The 20,993-nt window shown below is 36.1% G+C and overlaps 1 long non-coding RNA gene across 1 annotated transcript in view; it reads right to left on the bottom strand.

Moving 5' to 3' along the window:
* Positions 1 to 7,332, bottom strand: part of LOC132352556 (uncharacterized) — a 103,973-nt gene extending 96,641 nt beyond the window's left edge. Inside the window, exons 1-2 of the long non-coding RNA XR_009498775.1 lie at positions 7,275 to 7,332; positions 6,467 to 6,644 (exon numbers count right to left, since the gene is read on the bottom strand). This is a non-coding gene — a long non-coding RNA (uncharacterized LOC132352556). The remainder of the gene's footprint in view (positions 1 to 6,466; positions 6,645 to 7,274) is intronic.
* Between the last annotated feature and the right edge of the window lie 13,661 nt (positions 7,333 to 20,993).

The following is a 20,993-nucleotide window of genomic DNA, read 5'->3' on the forward strand; positions in this document are numbered from 1 at the left end:
TCTTCCCCAAGATATCCCATGACTCATTTCTTCATATCCTTCAATTTACTTAAATTTTATACTCTCAAAGTAACCTAATGTCTCTATATAAATTAGCAGTCCTGTCACTCTATCACCTTAGCTGAATTACTTTTCATAATAGAACTTGTTGCTATGTGGCCTTGTACTATTATATTTTTACCCTGGGTCACCCCAACTGGAATGTAAATTTCCTGAGGCTGAGGGCCGGACTTTGTCATTTTGTTCCTGATTTCCCCAGATCCCAGAAGAAGTGTGCCTGGCACAAAGTTGGCACTCAGTAAATAGTGCTGAATAAGCAAATGAATCATATTTATTATAGAGGTAAAATGTATTAAACTAAAAAAATTGGACAGATTCTTAACTGATCAGTACATGTTTTAAACCACTGGATCTTGAATACTAGTATGTTCTGCGTTTTCTTTCTCAAGTGTGTCTATAGTGGGGGAGGAGAGAATGTTCTTAAATTTTTTAGGCTTATTGTAGAAATCAGGACCTTGAGATTCACGTTCTTCTTTAAGGCCCATCTAGCACTCCTCCCACTCCCCCACTTGTTAGGCTGCCTCTGGCATTTCAAGGTTTACATGACAGATAAGAAGAGACTTGTAATGCAAGAAATATCTTACTTAACTCTAGCGTTGACCTGGCCTTGGTACTTTCTGGGCTTGGAGGGTGTTAAGACTACTTCTGTTTCTTAGGGAGTGGTTGTAGTTTCTTCAGACATCACTCCTTCGCTGCTGGGATCTCTCGCTGCAGATACTTAGTGCAGGTAAAGTCTTCCCCTGATGCTACTTGCAAATCTCTGCCTTCCCAGCCTCTAGTTCCCTTGGTCCGCTCCTCACAGGATATCATCTAAATTAGGATCCCATCATCCCTCTAGGCAGCCCTCTTGAACCTTCTTTTTAATCACTCTTGCTCAGCCTTCAGAATAACTAGACAGCTATAGCTTCTCACTTTTAAGCTTTATCAGACTTTGAACCAGGCTTCTTTGCTAGACAGACTCCGGGTAACAGAAGTAAAGCTGTTTGAGTGTTCTCCTTGAAGCACTGTCCAAAGCCATACATGGGGAAAATGCAAAATATCTTCTAAATTTCGGAAAATTCCTGGAGTCTTACTTTCCATAGTCCCTTCTTCTTCAAGCCGCATTGTCTTTGCATCTGCCCTTGAACTGCACTCTAACTGACTCTGAGTCCTGCCAAGAAATCCACTTATACCAAACCTTTCGTGAACAATGTAGACCTGATTCAGGAATTTGTAGGGGTGGCAGAGGCAATATTGAAATCATACCACTGACAGTAACCAAGTCAAGCCACATCCTGCACACAACCTTTCTCTATCATGCAAAGCAATTCAGGCTTCTCAGACCCCTGCTCCCTAATTTGCCCGCCCAAGATCAAGATTTTTCAACATAACAAATACCATTTCTATAAGAAAGGAGCTCTCCTCAAAAAAGAGCAGTCATGTTTGTAAATATCAAAGTTTCTTTCTTGCCTAAATGTATATGTATGTGAATGTACATGTCTATTTAGATTAACAGAAAACAGTACATGATGGATTTCTTTACACTTGAATTTGAATAATATTAAAAATGCAAAATGTTGAAAGTTACAAGGTCATCACTGCTTTAAATATTATGTGCGTGCACACACATAGGAAATATGAAGCAAATGTCAACCTCAGCTCCCACTATGTCTCAGATGGGACCACTTTAGCAGTTTGATGGATTGTCAAGTGTTCTAAGGCTAATGCAGACATTTGCATGCGTACGTATAAAGGTGTGTGCAGTTTTTATAGAAATATAATTGTGTGAAACACATTGATCCGTAGGTTGTTTTTTCCGTTAACAATATATCCCCAACATCTTTCTGAGCAGTACGTACACCAGTCTATTTTTTTGGCTGCAGTGCACTCCGTTTCATGAATGCAGCGTAGTTGATGCAGGCTCTGCTCGCCACACCTCCTCACTCCCACAACCACATCTCCAGTCTTTTATAGCACCTAATCGGGGATGAGCACATCTTTTCCCAAATGTTTTGACTATGTTGTCTTTTTCTCTCCGCGTGAACTTTAGAATAATTTTTGAAAGGTCAAAGAAAAACAAACATCCCCCTGAAATTAACATTACAGGAAATGGAGATATCAATTTGAGGGTGAATTAGCATCTTAAAATATTGCCTTTCCATCCAGAACCATGACATCCTTTTACATTCATTCATGTTCAAGTTGTTTGTTTGATTGACTTTATGTCCCTTGATAAAGCTTTGTGGTTTTTATCTTAAATGTCAGACACGAGCAACGATAAATGAGTGCTTAATATGCGTCCCAGGAAGTTTTGCAATTAAACCTATAACCGAATTTCCAGATAAAAAAATTTTAAAAGCTGCCTTTGTGTTCTTACTTCTTAAATAATTTCAGTTTTTAACATTCTAATGGCTTCTATGGGTTGTCAACTTTTTTCATTGCCAATATTTCATTCAATAATGAAATTAATCTAAATCGTAGGAATGTATCTTTTTTTTCCCCCCCTGGAAGGTTTAACAAAGCTATTAAAATTTTGAATGTAATGTGTCAGCTAACATATGTGTAGTTTATTCTCCTGAATTGATTCCATGCAACAAACTTTGCTTGCCTGTGTTAGAAGTCCTAAACATTTCTTTTAAATTGAGTCTTCCTAATTAAGTATCCATGAGGGGTCAATCAGGGCAATGATAAAAATTGGTTCTGTTATTTTAAAACACTTATCTGTGTTTTCTATTGTAGTAAACCATAAATGCTTGCTTGGAGGAAGAAGCTGGGCATTCACCTCCTTACTCTGGACTTACACTTGAAACTTTAAGTGTGTACACCATACACAAATGCTGAGAATTCTATTGTGTAATCTTAACATTTAAATGGTCTATCCGTCCATTTTGGTGGGAAAACAAAAACTGCTCTACTTGTTTTAATAGGAAGGGATTTAATAGAGGGAATTGGATATTTAAAGTGCTGTTCATAAGGGCAAATAAAGGTCAGGGTGTGCCACTGCTGGTTTTAGGAAATCAGGAAGTGTGGAGATTCAGAGAAGTTTTGCTGAATCTCTCAGTTGCCTACAGCACTGAAGCAGGTGATTAAAAGAAGCTCATCCAGAAGATGATGCAAACCTTATGTCTACGGTCAGCTGAACATCTCACCTGTTACTGCCGGAAACAAAAAAATGACTTCAGTCTGTCCTTCACATCTCTTGTGACTAATCCTCTTGTTGGAATTAAATTTAAACCATGTGGCTTGTGGCGAAGGAGTCTGGGAAATGCAGATATAAGGAGGATCTTAGAACGGCAAGGATGGAACTCAATACTAACAGACAATATTTCACCCAAATGTTCATTAGCATCATTCCTAAGATTGTCCCATTAGACACCTATAATACACATACTCATTTCAGGTTGGATCAAACACTCTATAATTTTCGACTTGATCTGAACTCATCTGGATGCCCTGATTCCCTACTTGCAAAATCCTAAGTTAAAACTTCCTCAGCCAGCAACCCCTGTTGGCAGTACCCTCTTAGACTTTTAGAAAATGGTGTAAAAATCCCTTTCCAGAACTGGCCCAGCCGAGCTGATTTATATCCTCCCTATTTTCATTTCCTTCTACTACAACAGTGAGAGAATGAGTTATAAAACTTGGCTAGCACTTTCCCTAGCAACAAACCAAATTAATACCGCCTCATTTCTCTTGGGTCACATTTCTACTCAAGAAGATTAACGTGTTTTCAAGACTGGCTAGGTGGTTTTGAATAACCGAAACTGTCAGTTTTACTGAATCATTCTTGGAATTGATTTGAGCCTTGTTGAGAGTGCTATCTTTAAAGGCTTAATTTGATTATTCACGGAAGGACTTCATGCAGTTTTTGAAATATATTATCCATCTCCATGTCAATGAGCCTGGAAGTTTGTATAATCCTGGATAGGTTCCAGCAACATCATCCTGAGCGACTATGAGAATCGAGATCCAAAATCTTTAGACAGCAAATTTCCATTTATATCGCCTAATTTTCAGCTCCAGAGTCCTATAAAATGATTTCAGATGAATTCTAAATATTTATTAATATCAAAATCTCCACTATGATAAAAAGAACTTTGTATCAAAATTGTTTTTCTCTTCTCTCAAAAAGAAAGAGTCATGAACAATTCAGGCAAATTGTTAGCATGGAAAAATCCAGAAATGCAGACAGAAACTAACAGAAAAAAAGTCACAAGTTAATGTCACTCTACTTTGAATAATTTAAAGAAAAACTTTCAAATTAATCATCAATTATCTAGCTTTTAACTTTTTAGACTAATAATTTTCTGAATTTGGTTGGTACACAGGAATATATTCTGCCTCTATATGAATTTTGTAGTCATCACTGTGGTTTCATTAAAATCTATACATGTTATAGGAGATGTTAATAATATCAAAATTATTTGTCATACAGTGATATGTAAAGCAGATTTCAAAATAATGTACTCTGACCCCATTTTTACTAAAAAGATAAAAAGATGAATTGTATTCTTAGAAAACCATTAATTATCTACGGCCAATGATATTATGATTGATTCTAATATTCCTATGTGTTTTCTGCATTTTCCTATAAAACTTTTGTTATTAAACATAGTTATTTTCAAGTAAAAGAACCAGTCTTCATCTGGAATTTTCCCCCAGAGGATCAACTAATCCTCTCCTCTTAAATTTACATATTACAAGTAATTTTTGACAAAAATACAATCACATTTCTGTGGAAAAGGGTCTTCTTTCCAACCAATTATGCTGTAACAATTGTATATACATAGGCAAAAAAGTGAACTTTGATAAATTCACTCTATACAAAAATTAGCTCAAAGTGAATTTTAGATGTTAAATCTAAAATTATAAAACTTCTAGAAGACCACAGTGGGAAAAAAATCTTTGTGATCTTGGGTTAGGTAAAGATTTCTTTGATATGATTGAAAAAAACATAATCTGTTTTTTAAAATGAATTGATAAGTTGGATTTCATCAAAATTTAAAGCTTCTGCTAGTTTATGACACTACTAAAGGAATGAAAAGCCAAGTTACAGATTGGAAGGGAATATTTGCAAATCATATATGACAGAGAACATATAAAGAACGCTCAAAATTCTAACAACAAAACAAACAACTCAATAAAAAATTGGGCAAAATACTGAGTAGAATCTTGACAAAAAAACTTACGGATAGCAATTAAGCACACAAAAAGATGTTCAGAAGAATTAGTCATTAGAAAAATGCAAATTAAAATTATAATAGTATGCAATTACATATCTATTAGAATAACTAAAGTTAAGAAATCTTATCGTACCAAGTGTTGGCAAGGATGTGAAAAGACTGGAACTCTCTAGCAATGTAAAATGAGGCAGCACTTTGGAAAACAGTTTGGCAGTTTCTTTAAATGTTAAACATATACTTATCATATAACCCAGCCATTCCCCTGCTAGGTATTTCTTGAAGAGAAATGAAAGCATATATCCATTAAATATATGTACATAAATATTCATAGAAGCTTTATTTGGAAAAGCCTCAAACTCTAAACGACCCACCTCTCCATCAATAGGTGAATGAATGAACAAACTGGTATATCCAATGCTGAATATATTCAATGCTGAATATAAAATGGATTACTATTTAGCAATAAAGTAAAATGAACTATTGATATATGCAACAATGTGAATGATTCTCAAAATAATTCTGCTAAGTTAATGAAGCCAAACAAAAAGAGTCCATACTGTGTAATTCTATTTACACATGATCCTAGAAAATGCAAAGTCATTTATAGCAACAGAAAGCAGACAGGATTGCTTTGGGGTAGGCAAGCTGGGAGTGTGAAGAAGGAAGAATAAGCAAAGGTCTTAAGCAACTTTTGGGGGGAATGGTTGGTATGTTTATTATCTTGATTTTAGTGATACTTTACAGATACAGTTACATATCATATCTATATGTTTATATCATATACAGTTAACCTTTGAACAATACTGGTTCAAACTGGGTGGGTCCACTTATACATGGATTATTTTCAACAAACACAGTACTACATGGTCTGCAGTTGGTTGAATCCAAGGATGTGGAACCCCAGATATGCAGGAACCATGTATACTGAGAGCTGACTAAAATTTATACGTAGGTTTTTTTTCAACTGGGTGAAGGGTTGATGTCCCAAACACTCGCATTGTTCAAAGGTCAACTGTATATATAAAAACTTATCAAATTGTATTCTTTATATATGTATGTTTAATTTATTATATGTTAATTGTATATATATTATTATATATAATATATATATAGCTATCAAAAAAAAAAAAAAAAAGGAATACATGCTGTTTTGGGTATCTATTACTATGTAACTAATTCCTCCAGATCTTAATGTCTTAAAATAACAAACATCTCCGGGAATCACAAATCTGGAAATGGCCTACCTGGATGATTCTCTCTCATCTCATGAGGTTGCAATCAGGATGACAGACAGGGCTGCAGTCATCTGAAGGTTGGGCTGCATCTGGGGGATGCTCTTTCAAGATGGTTCACTCACATGGCTGTTGGCATGTGGCCTCAGTTCCTCTTCATACGGACCCCACCATAAAGCTGCTTTGTAACCTTCAGAATAAATAATTCAGATGAGAGCAAAAAGGAAGCCATGTTGCCTTTTAAGGCATATCATCATTTTTGAGATATTCTATTGGTCACAGAAACTAACCATGATACAATGTGGGAGACAAATATACAAGGGCATGAATCCCAGGAAGTAGGGATCCCTAGGGGCCATCTTGGAGCCTGACCCTTACATATGTTCATTGTAGACTATGGCAGTATTTAAATTTGGAAGTGAAAACTCTTTGTATTCCCACAGCCAAAGTTAACATTTTCTGCTTATAAGTATTCCACAAAAAATATCATGCCTACTGTTTCACATTTTTTTCTTCACTTAATACACTATAGACATCCTTCCTTGTGAGCGTGAATTTGCTAATATGGATGTCTCATCTTTTTTGTCTTTTTTAAAACAACTTCATTAAGTTATAATTAACATAAAATGAAACACACATATTTAAAGTAAAAACAAAACAAAACCACTTAACATGCCTATTTGAAAAATAATAAATTGACCTATATCAATAATTAAATTTATGCACTTTGTTTATTAGCACCCTCTGCCTAATAAATTGGTATATGATAACAAGCATTTGAATCTAAGAGTTAAAAAAGTTTGGTATATTTTAGACTTACCTTTTTCCCTCTAGTCACTTTAGAGCTTCTTGGGCTTCTTCGTCTTGACGGAAAGTTTTGGAGATTATATGTTTGGGGCATTTGAGCTAGGCAAGAGATGAGGGGTCATTGCAACTTCAAGGCAGGATGAAAGAACAGGAAGAATTTTGGGTCTCAAATTCCTTCCCACAATGCAGGTAGCTGGCAATTAGATATATTCATAGTAAGCATTCCATTAATAGTACTTATTTAAACTTTAGGATATTTATGGTAATAGAAGAGTTATAAGTTTTTAACAAATGAAGTCATGCAATACTATTATATAAGAAAAGAAAAAAATTTAACCTCAGTATTTTTTCTTGTACAGTCTTCATAATGAATTAAGCAACAAATAATAAACCTCTTTTTAAAAATAGACTGAATGGAGTATGAATTTGGCACAGTGGCTTAATTTTCTTACTTATTTTAGCTACAAAATGGGGTTTATAAAAAAGGCTTCAAGATTTAGATGAAATATTTAACATTTCTAAATTTAATATTTATAGTTCTATGGAAAATCTTTCACTTTCTTCTTTGCAGTTGAATTTATTATAACAGAGTTGATTTTAGAAATTCTCTCTTGGAGACTTTAATTGTTTAAAAATTCATAGCTTCACCAAAATGGAGAATTAAAGAGAAATCGACTATAAGCTTGGTGAAGGGAGGCTTATCATTCTACCACCAAGATCTGACACACTGCAGGTGCCCAGGAAATAAGAGTCAAAGAACAAAGCTTAAGAGAGCTGGACATCAAGCAGAGCTGCCCAGCAAACCAGCTGTGTGTTAACTTAGGCAAATCATGCCTCATTTTCCTTGCTTAAAATGGAGTGTTTCTGACCAGTCCTATTAATTGGGACTTTTAATTGTAATAGAAATTCATATAAAACTGGTCCAGCTAAAAAAAAAAAAAAAAAATTAAGTGGCTGGGGGCAGAATTTAGTGACACAGAGTTCTTGCTTCTCTACATTCAGGAGACTTCTTGTATACCATCTTCCTTATCTGGGACTGGCTGAAAACTCTCAGAAATACCACTGCTTCTATCACATGTCTGTCCACAAATAGTCACTGCCTTTAAGGGCATGTAGTCTTCAGCTAGGCAAGGCCTGTATCACGTGTCTACCCCTTAATGCTGGTGGGACATGGAGTGAGGGAGAGTGATCACTCCATCCAAATCTCATGGAATGGATTTCCTTAGGAAAAGAGATTTTCTTACCAAAAAAGGAGAAAGGGAAGCTCGACATATACAGCCTATCCATTACAAGGCTCATGGAATAAATAGCCTTCCATATTTTAAAGATGATTAAATACCTGGTTCTGTTTTCAGGATTTAATGCCTCCTAAATAATCTTTATTAAGTAATCCTTCTCTGTTAGGACTGCATATCTTAAATGTGAAGGTTAATCTTGTCAAAATACCATGGGCAGCTATTAATTTAGCGGCATGATCTTTTCTAACTGAAAACAAAAACTTTGTGATATCTATATGCTTTTAGAGAAGCTTAAGGAAAATTGCTTTGCAGAATAATCTCTCTTGTCAGACACAATCCCCCCAGACTGTGTTCCCAACTGGACTTGATTAAACTTTTACTGTTTCTTTGTTCAGCTCAAACTAACCACACTGGCACACTTAGGGCTGCTTCCAAGCGGTGTTTCTGGCAATAACACTCCTGTCTACACAGACTGTTCTTAAAATTGTGACCATATGAAAGAGGAAGTTTAGCCCAGGAGACCAATGTTTATGTTTTCATAACACCAAAGTCAGCCAGTAATCACTTTTGAATTACCATGATATCTGCTTTGGTTAATTTGAGTAAAGTTGCAATTTTTAAAGGCCTGTAAGTTTTGAGTATGTAAGTACTGAACATTGTAAATGAGGTTTATAAAGTGTGATTGAAGTACATGCCTAGTTAAAAAAAAAAAGTATAGCCAGAAAAGCAGAAGAAAAGCTTCAGTCAGATCTTATTTTACTGAGAGAAACGTAATTCCTGGAACCCAATCTAAAAATCATTTTAGAAAGATTTTTGTCAGGGTTGTTTAGGCTAGAGAAGAAAACTTGGAGTGGCTTAATCACTGTCTTCAAGTGTATGAAGGGATTCTATGAAATTGAAATTTATTACTTTTTCCCTTTCCATGGTGAATTGAATGAAATAAAATAGCATTAAATTAAGTCAGAGGCAATTTAGGTTAGACATAATGAAGAACTTCTTGGCTAACAGAATTGTAACACAGCAGAATTCCTCCAAGGGAAACTGGGAACTATTTGTTCTTCATGGTCATCAAAAAAAAAAAAAAAAAAAAAAAAAGGAAAGGAAGGAAAAACAATGATAAAAGAAGAGGAAAAAAGAGATAGAGCTTTTCCCAGTTCTCTCAGCTGAAATTGTTGTATCTGCTCCACAAGTAATTGGTGTCACTTCTATTGTGTTGATTGTCACTCTCACCCTTTGTGTTATTCATTTGTCTTGGACAAGAGAGACTCTGCTTTAACTTTGACCACGAGATTTCTAAACCATTGCCAAGGAGAGGCTGAAAAGAGATTAAATGGAGCTTGGAGCTGTATATCCAGAGCTGCTGATCTCCGGCATGTGGTGGAACTTAATAACTCAGAATCCGGGACATGTGGTGAAGCCAGACAATTGTATAATTTGGGGACCACATGGCTGGATCGTGTCCTTCTGTGTGGAGTGAAAGTAATATCAGGACAGAAAATGAGGACATGGGGGAAGGATACACGTTCCTCCTTTTTCTGGGACTGGTGTCTTACAGTGTGGATAACACGGAATAGGCATGGTAGAAAACTCCTGGTATTAGAGAGAGGATGGCAGGAAGCAGGTTCATCAAAAGAGGAAGTGGCCCAGGAGACCCTGTCCAGATCTGGTTATAATCTTTCCTTGCTGTTTTAAGACACTCCACTAGAAGCTGAATACTCCGGGTATAGGCACAAACATGGCGGAAGCCTCAATGAAACCAAATATCTTAAGATGTGCATACTGACGAGAATCAAGATGATTCACTCCTGGGAACCCAGGAGTTTTAAGGGTTGTAGGCAGAAGGTGTGCTGGAAAGTGGGTTAAGACACGAGAGACTGAAAACAGGATCGGCTGACACTTTATATGTGGAACAATCAGAGGGACTGGTCCCCATTCAACTAAAGCAACAGCCCCCCTCATACTCCTGCTAGAGATGAGAGATTTATTCCCTGCAGAAATCGTACTAGGAACGTCCTGGCTTAGGGACACCAGGCAGTGAGATACAGTACACATGCCAAAGAGTGAGTCCTCTTCACTCATCCAGAACTAGCTGATGGGCTGTGCATCAAGGCAGAAGATTGAGAACTTTCTCTAGAGTGAAAAGAAAACTACAGATTTGGGGATCCCTCAATACTATAGCTGACCTGACAGACACACAACTTTACTGCATCACTTTTAAGTCAGTCAGAAACCAACAGACATTTGAGGAAAACTTCTACCTCTAACAAGAAGACTAAAACACACCACCATCCATACACAGTGTAAAGAGACAATGTCTCAAAATAAAAGAGACAATGCAGGAAGAAAAAAAAAAACTTTAAAAAACTAAAATTTTTATCCTTAGGAAAAAAAATAGAAAATATTAAATTCATGAAGCAAACATGATGCCATTTTTTAAAGAATAGTTAAACAATAGGAAAAATACATAAAATAGATGGAAGTTTAAAAAATTTTGAAGGAGTGACAAGATAAATTTAAGGAACCCACACAATAGGGTTAAAAGACAGAGATAAACAATAGGAGGAAACAAAGATAAGTTATTCTGAATGTGGATTGAAGTTGCTAATCCAGAGTCATTTTCATTTCCAGTATCCTACCTTTTTTTAGTTGCCTTGGACTTTGGGAGTCCTAGGATAATGTGAAAGAAAAACAAATATAAGTCAGATTGGCTGCATCTTGAGATCACTCAGTCATAGGTGAGGTGGGCTGCTCAAAAGCTACCTTTGGCTTAAGATGTCTATAGGTCTCAAGTAGCCCTTCCAGGGGCATGGGTTTCTCACATATACAGCCCCTTCAACAAAATGCAGGATACAGTAACTTGCCACTGAAATCATTCATTCTCTGCCTTCCATCCAGTGCTTCTGAACGCTTAGAGCCCTGTGATACTATCCTCTCTTAAGAAGCCAAACTGCATAGTCATACTGACACTGAGGTATTTCTCCCTGACTGTGTTAGAAGCAGAGTTATATACATACTAGGAAAAAAGATGAAAAGTGTTCTAAGACAAGGAGAGTAGGAGTTACACACTAGATGGCTCTGTTTAATAGATGAGGAAATTGTGGGTGGAAAGCTGTAACATTTCTTATTTATGCAGTAGTTATACTTTTCTTATTTCTAAATGACAGAAGAATAACACCTTCCAGCAAAGAGTTCAGAACACCTGTCTGAGGAACAAGCATAATCCTAGACTCCAAATCCAGCATCTTTCCGAAGAGCTAGACATACATGTTTTCGAAGGTCAACCATTTGAACTTTTCACTATACTAATCATTGTTCTGTTGATACATTCTTCTTTTAAATGCACTATTCGTTATTACAAATTAAATAGAGTCAAGCAAGTCTAAATTAAGACAATATAACTCATAAAGAGTACCTCTGTTTTCCTTATTTCTAACAGTTGGAGAAGCCATCCACATATATAAGTGTAAGTTCTATTCTGCGTATATAATCTGTATGCTAAATGGTTCTTTGGTTAGAAATACTAATTATGATTTCTCTAAAGAGGTTTTATTAAATGTATCTTTTCATCACTTAAGTTTCCAAAATAAAATAACATGATTTGACACAATAATTTTAAAATAAAGGAATTTTAAAAGTTTTAATTCTAAAAATGTTTTCATTTTTGTTGTGGAGGGAGGAAAGCCAGTCAGAAATGTACATCAGAAGGGTAGTGGAGTCTTTCATTTTTCTTTTCATAAACTGTAATAGTGAGTCTGTATTGATTTATGGTATGAGACTTGCATAAACATAAGACTTTATTTTAATCAACTGAACATGGCCTCCAGAGTTAAAATAAAGTATTTTATATATTGAGACTAATACTATAAACATGATTTATAGAGTTTTGTAATCTCAACATGCAGATCTTAAAAATCCAAGCCTAATCTTTATGCTATTAAACTCTGCAGTACACTCTCTTTGACTTGAGAGAAACTTGAGAAAATTTCTTAACTTGTTTTTCTTTCCCCAGTTCATTTCTGTGCCTTATTTAACAACTCTTTTCAAAATCAGAAACTTGGCATTGTTCTTTGTATTTCTGAAAAGAATTCTCCCTCCCACCATTGTTCTCTGGTTAGAAATGCTGATTATGATTTCTGTAAAGAGGTTTTATTAAATGAATCTTTTCATAGCTTTTAAAAGTTTCCAAAATAAAAATAACATGATTTGATACAATCATTTTAAACTAAGGGCATTTAAAAAGTTTTACTTATGGGACAGAGGAGTGCCATTTTTTTTTTTTTTTTAAAGATTATTAAACTCTTGTTTGGCCTGTTATTGTTTTCCACTTGGAGGCCATCAATCACGGTAAAGCCAGGTTCCCCTGAACCTATCTTCTGACCATTAATCTTCCTCGTTTCTTATTTGCTTAGTCCACTTTGCAGACTGGAATAATCTCCCCTGCTTAGAGATCAGTACACAATTTATCATCAGCTAAAAACCTAGAACTATCTTCCCTAAGACTGCCCAGTTTTGTACAATCTTAACCACTGAGGTGCCAAAAGCTCAAGTTCCTTGGCCAAATTACAGCCTATAGCTCTGTTTCAAAAGGATCATTTTGATCTTTTGACTGGAAATGTTAATACTTTGAAGTATATTTGGTTGCACTAAGCTATATGGTGGTACTCACACGAAACTAGAAATTACCTAAATGTCCAAAAATAGAGAAATGTTTACATAAAGTGTGTTACATTCAAATGTAATAAGCAGTTATTAGCCATTAAAATAATACTAGGGCTTCCCTGGTGGCGCATTGGTTGAGAATCTGCCTGCCAATGCAGGGGACACGGGTTCGACCCCTGGTCCGGGAAGATCCCACATGCCGCGGAGCGGCTGGGCCCGTGAGCCGCAATTACTGAGCCTGCGCGTCTGGAGCCTGTGCTCCGCAACAAGAGAGGCCGCAACAGTGAGAGGCCCGCGCACCGCGATGAAGAGTGGCCCCCGCTTGCCATGACTGGAAGAAGCCCTCCCACAGAAACGAAGACCCAACACAGCCTAAATAAAAATAAATAAATGAATAATTTAAAAAAAAAAAATAAAATAAAATAAAATAATACTAAGGATGAATATTAAACAATAAGGAGAATGTTTAGAATATGGAGTTACATTTTTAAGTAATGAAAGTATTAAAACTGTATACAAAAGAATTCTATTTTTGTGGAAAGGAATAAGAATGTGTATGCATAGTACGTATGACAGAAAAAAATGACAAGGGACTAAATACTAAAAAATGTTAAAGTGATGAAGGAAAATTCCCTATTCTTCCTGTATGATATGTTTTCTAATGTTTTGCAATGTATATATATATTACTTTGTAATAACATTGAAAAACCATTTATAAACAAGAGGTCCTCTATATCTTCATTGGAGACTCGCTATTTGTTTGTTTTGTCTTAGGATAAAAATGGAGGTTCTTGTCCAAAGAGTGTGGTGAAGACCTGCCTAAAAACAGTAGGAATGAGAGGCAGACTCTTGCAGATCCTGAAGGGATGGCTTCAACCCACACAGATCCCTTTTTTGCTCTGAATTTCCAAGCTGGAGAGAGTTCAACCACACCAACTGGCAAGCACTCACTCTGGTGTTCTTTCTATCGTCTGTTACAATTACCATCTCATTTTCAGCTGGGGAACCGCTAACTTGTATTCCATCCAAATAGGGAAAAAAAAAAAAAAGTATGATGGAACTAAAAAGAAGAGCTCCAGTGCTATAGATTGGCTCAGCTATGCTCCAATGGTAGCACGGTTTCATCCCTGACAAGACACAAAGTGTTTCCTCCCTGGTGTCAGTTATTCTGTCCCCTGTGCCCCTAATATGGCTTTACAATGCCACGAGACAGTTTAGGGATTCAAGTGTGACATCTCAAAACATCACCAGTGTCCAAGTGTCCTAAGTTCAAAACTTCAAGGTCTCCTGGTGCCACACTCAGCTCATGTTAGAATCATCTCCATGCCCAATCTAGTGCCCCTTTATATCTGTTTATATCACTGCACTCAGGTGTTTGTAACCTCCTTTGAGGATGTGTCTGATGCACCTTAGTATTTCCAATGATGCTTTGCTTAGTACTTTGCTGCTCATAGATGTTTAGCAGTTCTCTGTTAGAGGGAGGGTAGATAGACAGACATGGGTGATAGACACTGATTCGGTATAAGCTGGTATAAGCCATCTACTCCTAGGCTAAAAGAAGAGAATATTGTTTATTCGTATTTGAGGGTTTGAAGTCGCCCAATAAATGGTGTTCCTTTCTCCAACACATGTTGGGACCCACTGAAGGAAGTTAAGAAAATAGAGATAAAGACACGTTAGAGAATGTGGATGGCCATAAAGGATGTCTTAATAATGTGCTCCAGGGCTGGACAGACTTATCACGGGCCCAGCTAGGCAGCTGCCCCTAAGAGAAATCCAAAGGGGTCAATAAACCAGTTGTATTTGGAGAGGACTTTAGGCTGAAGTCCTCTAAATCACTGATTCTCAAACTTCACTTTGCTTAAGAATCACCTGGAGAGCTTCTTTAAAAATCAAACTGGCAGCTTCCTTCTATCCAGTCATTCTGATTGAGTGGTCTGGATAGAGCCTGTTACCTGTACATTTTGAGACAGGGCTGTATATTCTATCAGAACAGAATTGTTATTATAAGGTCCCAAACACCACAGCTGAACAAATAGTATTCTCTTTCTTCATAGGGTAAAGTTGCCTCTTCTAAGAGCAAGCGCATACGTAAAATTCAATAAGCAATTTGTAAAAATAAAATAATCATTACTAATTGGCAGAGATGAACATGTACCAGCCAGTCAAGTTCATACTGCCTCTCAAAGGGCTTTATTTTGCCAGGTGGCAGACCATACTACTTGGCTGGAAAGGACAGCATCTACATCGGGACATCCTGGGAGCATAGATGTGTGCTTTGGCTTGAGAAACAATGAAGCACATCAGAAGATTTTCTATGACGTGGCCACAGTAAGAATACTGTAAGCCACATGAATCTGACTGGGCTTTTGTTTCTTTAGAGAGTTGACTTTTCAACCTGAAAAATTAGCCATTTTATTTAAAAAACATTCGTTGTATAAAAGTAAAATCTTAATTTCTTCAAGCTTTCCAAGTGAGAAAGTGGATTTTTAAAACCACTTCTCCCCTTCTCCCTACATACATGGAAATACCATAAAAAAGAGCTGAGTGATGACAGGGACTAAGTGAGGGTGACTGATAAATTGTAGTGAAGAATTCTCCCAGTCTCAGTTCCCAGGGGTCACATCTGGTGCTGGAGATGATGTAATCCTAAAGTTATTGCCACTTCCAGCACCTTTTCTCTCTTCCTACCTGCTCATGAGGAAGAGTTACTGGGATGTGAAAACTGATAATCAAAGCGAAAATTGTTCTTTGTTAAAAGCAAAATATTTTAAACAAAAGATAAAGTCTTGCTATTATTAGAAACGTATCTGAGCTGGCAAAAGCAGGAAACTAACATTTATTGTGTCGAATTTCTACTTTGTGCAGACTTCAGTGGTTATGATCTGTTGAAGAAAATGAGGGGCTAAATATCCCAGGTATTCACAGGAGCAATCATTTATAATGATTGTTGCAATGTAACAATTTACTGATTCTTTTTCTCATAGATGTTAGTCATGCCATAGTGGCTAACCTTTAAATTAGCTAGCAAATGTTTCTCTTCATAACTGTTCCCGTTGAAGATAAAATGCTAGTTAATTTCAATAGCAGAGAAGAGCAATTAGAAAATTAAAGACTCTTTCTCTTCATATTTCCATTTCAAAATCTCTGTTAGTTTAAGTAATGTTTTATGCTTTGATCAAAGCTATTAGCAGATGGCTCTATTTTATGAAAGACAAGAGTACATCTAAAATGCCAACACATTTGTAAAATCCAATTCCAGGTTGCATTATTTAATGTCTATTAATAAGGTATAAATTTGCAGTTAAATACATATTTCATCTGAACAAAAATGATTATTCATTTAGTCCTTTTCAAGGCTCTTTTGATTATAGTAGCAGAAACCCATCCCAACTAGCAGAAGCAAAAAAGAGGAGTTTTGGGGAGGCAACTAGGTTGCAATTCCATAAGGTTCCTTTCTCTGCGACTATGTCTGCTTGGGCCATACAATGTTTCTCCTACCCTCAAAACTCCCTCTCAGTTCTACCAACCTCAAGAGGTACCATTTCTGAGGTATTAATTCATGTTAATAGGAAAGAGAAGCTCATGAGTCCACCAAGAGTCCAGTATCTGCTCCACTGTCCAATGAGGACTTGTTTAAACAAGGCTATGCTTTCTCGGGAAAGAGAACTGGACACAGTGGCAGAGACTCGAGCTGTCATCAGAGCTGTTCCTAAATGGTACCTGCAACCATCCGCCACCAATTTAGCCTCATTGCTTCACCATAATGCCATCTGCAGAATCAACAGGTTAGAATCGATTAGTTCTTTGTATTAGTCAAAGTGTAGTTGATTTACAAAATTATATCAGCTTCAGGTGTACAGCTTCAGGTGTACAGTATTTTTTCAGATTATACTCCATTATAGGTTGTTACACGATAATGCCTATAATTCCCTGTGCTATACAGTATATTCTTGTTGCTAACCTATTTTATATATAGTAGTTTGTATCTGTTAGTCCCATACCCTTAATTTGCCCCTCCCTCCTTCCCTCTGCCCTTTGGTAACCACAAGTTTGTTCTTCTCACAGATATAGAAAATAGTTCATTTCTAAAAATCCCTTTAAATCTACATTTTAAGCACCAACGATAATCATTTTTCTTAAAATAATATCTTCCAGGCCAATGATAAAGAACATTACATCTGCATGTTACATGAAAGCAAACTCAATGGTTAGCTAAAAATTTAAAAATCTGAGAAGAAAACTGAAGGGTAATCACAATCATAATGTATTGCTTTTTTGCTTTTTATTTTATTGAAACAAAATAATTATTTTTCTATCAAAGGAAAAATAATATAAGCTAGCATCTATTGCACCCTAACAATAGCCAAGCAGTATACTGAACATTTAAATGCATTAATGAATTTAATTCTCATATTTATATAAGTTTGGCATCATTACCTTCATTTGGAGATAAATATTTTAAAATTGGATTAAATAGCTGACTCAAAGTCAAACAGCCCTGAAGTAGCACATCTGAGAATCAGCTGTGATTCTGAAATGTTTGCCCCACGGTGCTTGTCTACCGGACTTTCATTTGACATGAGTTTGCTTCTGCTAGTGTGGGATTCTGAGTGAGAGGGATGCAGATTTCATTCAAAACTAATTCTCTTATTCTGCTTTAATTATTTTGACCATCTACCACCCACTCATGGCTCTATGACCATCACTACCATCCCAGGTCATACACAGAAGGAGAAGAAATTGAAAAGGAATGTGAAGGAATAGGATGCTTTCTGTTCGTGAGACGCCAAGGGACAGGACCTTTAAAAAAGTCATCCAGTGCATTTTATGTCTCGCCTCCCCATCATCGTATTCTATACCCCTTTATAAAATTATAGACACCAGAATATTTTATTCCTACATACTAAAGAGCCATGTTAATTCAGCCATGATCCCAGAAGAGTCTCTCTAGTCAAAGGAAATACAGCACAAAATCTTGATAATCCTCCGAATAGATAACCAGTCCTTGAATCAATGACAGTTGACATAATGTTCATTGGATTTATCTTTAAATCATTATTAATGGAGGCAGGGAACATTTCTCAACTCAATATCCCAAGTGTATATTGAACAAAAACTACTGATATATAATGCACATTAAATGCATTTGTCTAGTCCCATCTTAGATTGTGTCATGGACTGAAACAGTGCTATCTCGTTTAACATATCTTAGAAGGCTGAGAACACAAATAAGCATGAGTCCCCAGAGAAGCAGACATTAAGGCTGAAACAGAACAGCAAATAGACTTAAGGAATGCAAGACTACAAGACTGGTCACCATCTTCATATACTTCATATACTTCATGATACTTTACTATCAGTAAAATCTTTCTTTGTCATTGTCATTCATTCATTCATTCATTCATTCAAGAAATATTTATTAACATGTACCAGAAAATATGCTAGGTCCCTTAGAAGCCAGTAATAGAAACAAACAGAAGGGGCTGCTATCTTCTTGGAACTTAGATGCCATAATCTTCATTTCCTACCAAACCTGTGGAGATGCTTGAGTGATTAAAACATAAGTAACATACAGCTCATCTTCAGGTATGTGTCTTTTTTGCCTTTGGCCTCCGTTGTACCTTCTGTGCCTGATTTTTTTTTTATCTTGAAACCATTCAAGCTGCTCCAAGCCTCCTTTCCATGAGAACATATTGAAAAGGGGAGGAGAGGGTCCAAAAAAGAAAAAGAGAGAAAGCAGAGCATTCTCATGCACTCTCTGCAACTCCCACTTCTGGGTTTAGAATGTTTCTTTTGCACTTTCTGTGATGGGAAGGAGATTAGTCTGAGTGACCCCAGGAGTTATGTCTGCATGTGGGAAGAGGGTGCTATCAGCTTGTCACCACATGTAAGTGTCCACTTTGGGTGCTTCCTTTAGCTCTCAAGCAGTACACGTTTTGTTTGTTTGTTGTTTTCCTTCATATCTAGTCTTCAGGGTAAGCCTTCATTCCTGCGAGAGAATTTCAAGTTACTCTTCTTGAACGCAGCAATAACTGATGGATACAAACCACAAGTAAGGAAAATATTGTTTGTTCATCACTGCATCCCTAGTGCCTAGAATTGTGCATGATATGCAGGAAGTAATAATCTTTCCTAAAGGAATGAATGAGTGGATCCAGGAATCATCTCTAAACACCTACTGAAGCATCACTTCCTAACCTCCCACTTATGTGGGTAGCTCTGTCAAGTCCCTCAATTCCAATTGACTTTCCATCCCATTTCCATTCTTCTGTCTGGTTCCCAAGTCTTTTTTTATTTTTTGTTCTGAGACCTGTAATGTACAAGTTAAGCTACTAGCTAGATTCTTCTTCTGTATTGTATCTGTTTGGTTCCCAGTCTCTACTGACTGTCACCTTTGGTTTTTGTTGTTCTTTTGTTCTGTTTTTTCTCTGGGAAATCTCTGTGCTTCCCTTTGATTTGTTGCTCTCTTATTTGATTTCTCCTAGTGATACCCCCTTTTAAACCATCAGTAATTAATTCTTTAAAGTTAAACCTACATACATATGTTATATGCATAGTACATTATCCCATAGATAAAATATAGAAAATCAAGTGAACGAGATTGAGGTACAGAGAATGTTATTTGTTCACCATTGGAGTTTTGCAGACTGATTTGAATTTCTTCTCCAATCAAGAATCGTGGCAGGAGGTATCACTATAGACACTCATCTGGCAGCATGGATCCAAAAAACCCTAACTATGACCTACATCTCGCTGTCTTCCAGACATACAGCCAGTTGTCATCCCTACCCAGTGGCCGTGCAGTTAGAAAAGGACATCATTGGGCATCTTCTCCCAGAGGAGAGAAAATGTCTAATGCACCCTGATGGTGATGGGAAGTAGGCTTAAATGGAAAAGTGGGCCATCTTGCCTTGAATCAAAGTAGGAATATCTAAAATGGATTTGCTTCTACAAACTGCATGTGTGTTTCTTTCATTCACTCTCTTAGTGGTAAGGATTATTTCCCTCTGAACATAATCATCTGTAAATATCAAGAAACTGAAAAAAAAAAAATTGATACTAATAGGAGTTTTAAAAAAATACTCTAAATGAGGTAGAGTCTAAGAAATCAAGTACTCTGCTGTTTTAAAAGTTTTCCATTGGCTTTCTTTCCAAAACCAAAAAATCTGAGTCAAACACATTAACCTATTTTATTGGTAAAGATTTCAGCATGTGACTCCAAATGAATAGAATTTTTTGTTTTAAATATCATCACACCTGAATAAAATTAACAATAATTCTTTAATGTTATCAAATATCCTGTCAATGTTTACATTTTCTAAATTTTCCTTGTAAATGCTGTGCAACTTTGTCTTTATTTGATTTATTTATTTGATTTATTTGAATCAAATTCCAAATAAGGTCCACATATTAAAATTATACTTTTACTTACCTTAAATCTCTTTTAGTTTATAGGTTCTCCCCCAACTTCATTCTAATGTCTTTTATAGAGAAAAACTAATTACTTGTTTTGTAAGATTTTTTTTCAACCTTCTGTATTTTGCTAATTGCATTCCACTGGGACCGCATTAAATTTTAAGTTTCAATTTTTTTTAGAAAAGAATTTCCTGAGTTAGATGTCTACATATACAATTTTAAAATTATAATCCCCAAATCTATGTCCTCTAGAACCATCTTAGTGAAACATTTTTTTTAGAAATTATTTAATAAACCATTTCATTGATGAATTAAATACTTTCACGTAGCTAAAACATTTAACATTTCCACTAGACCCTTTTTTTTCTCTTTAGAACATGCATAGGAGACGGCACTGTTTGTGTGAAATGGCTTTA

The sequence above is a fragment of the Balaenoptera ricei genome, chromosome 18 (genome assembly GCF_028023285.1).
Source record: "Balaenoptera ricei isolate mBalRic1 chromosome 18, mBalRic1.hap2, whole genome shotgun sequence".
NCBI lineage: Eukaryota > Metazoa > Chordata > Mammalia > Artiodactyla > Balaenopteridae > Balaenoptera > Balaenoptera ricei.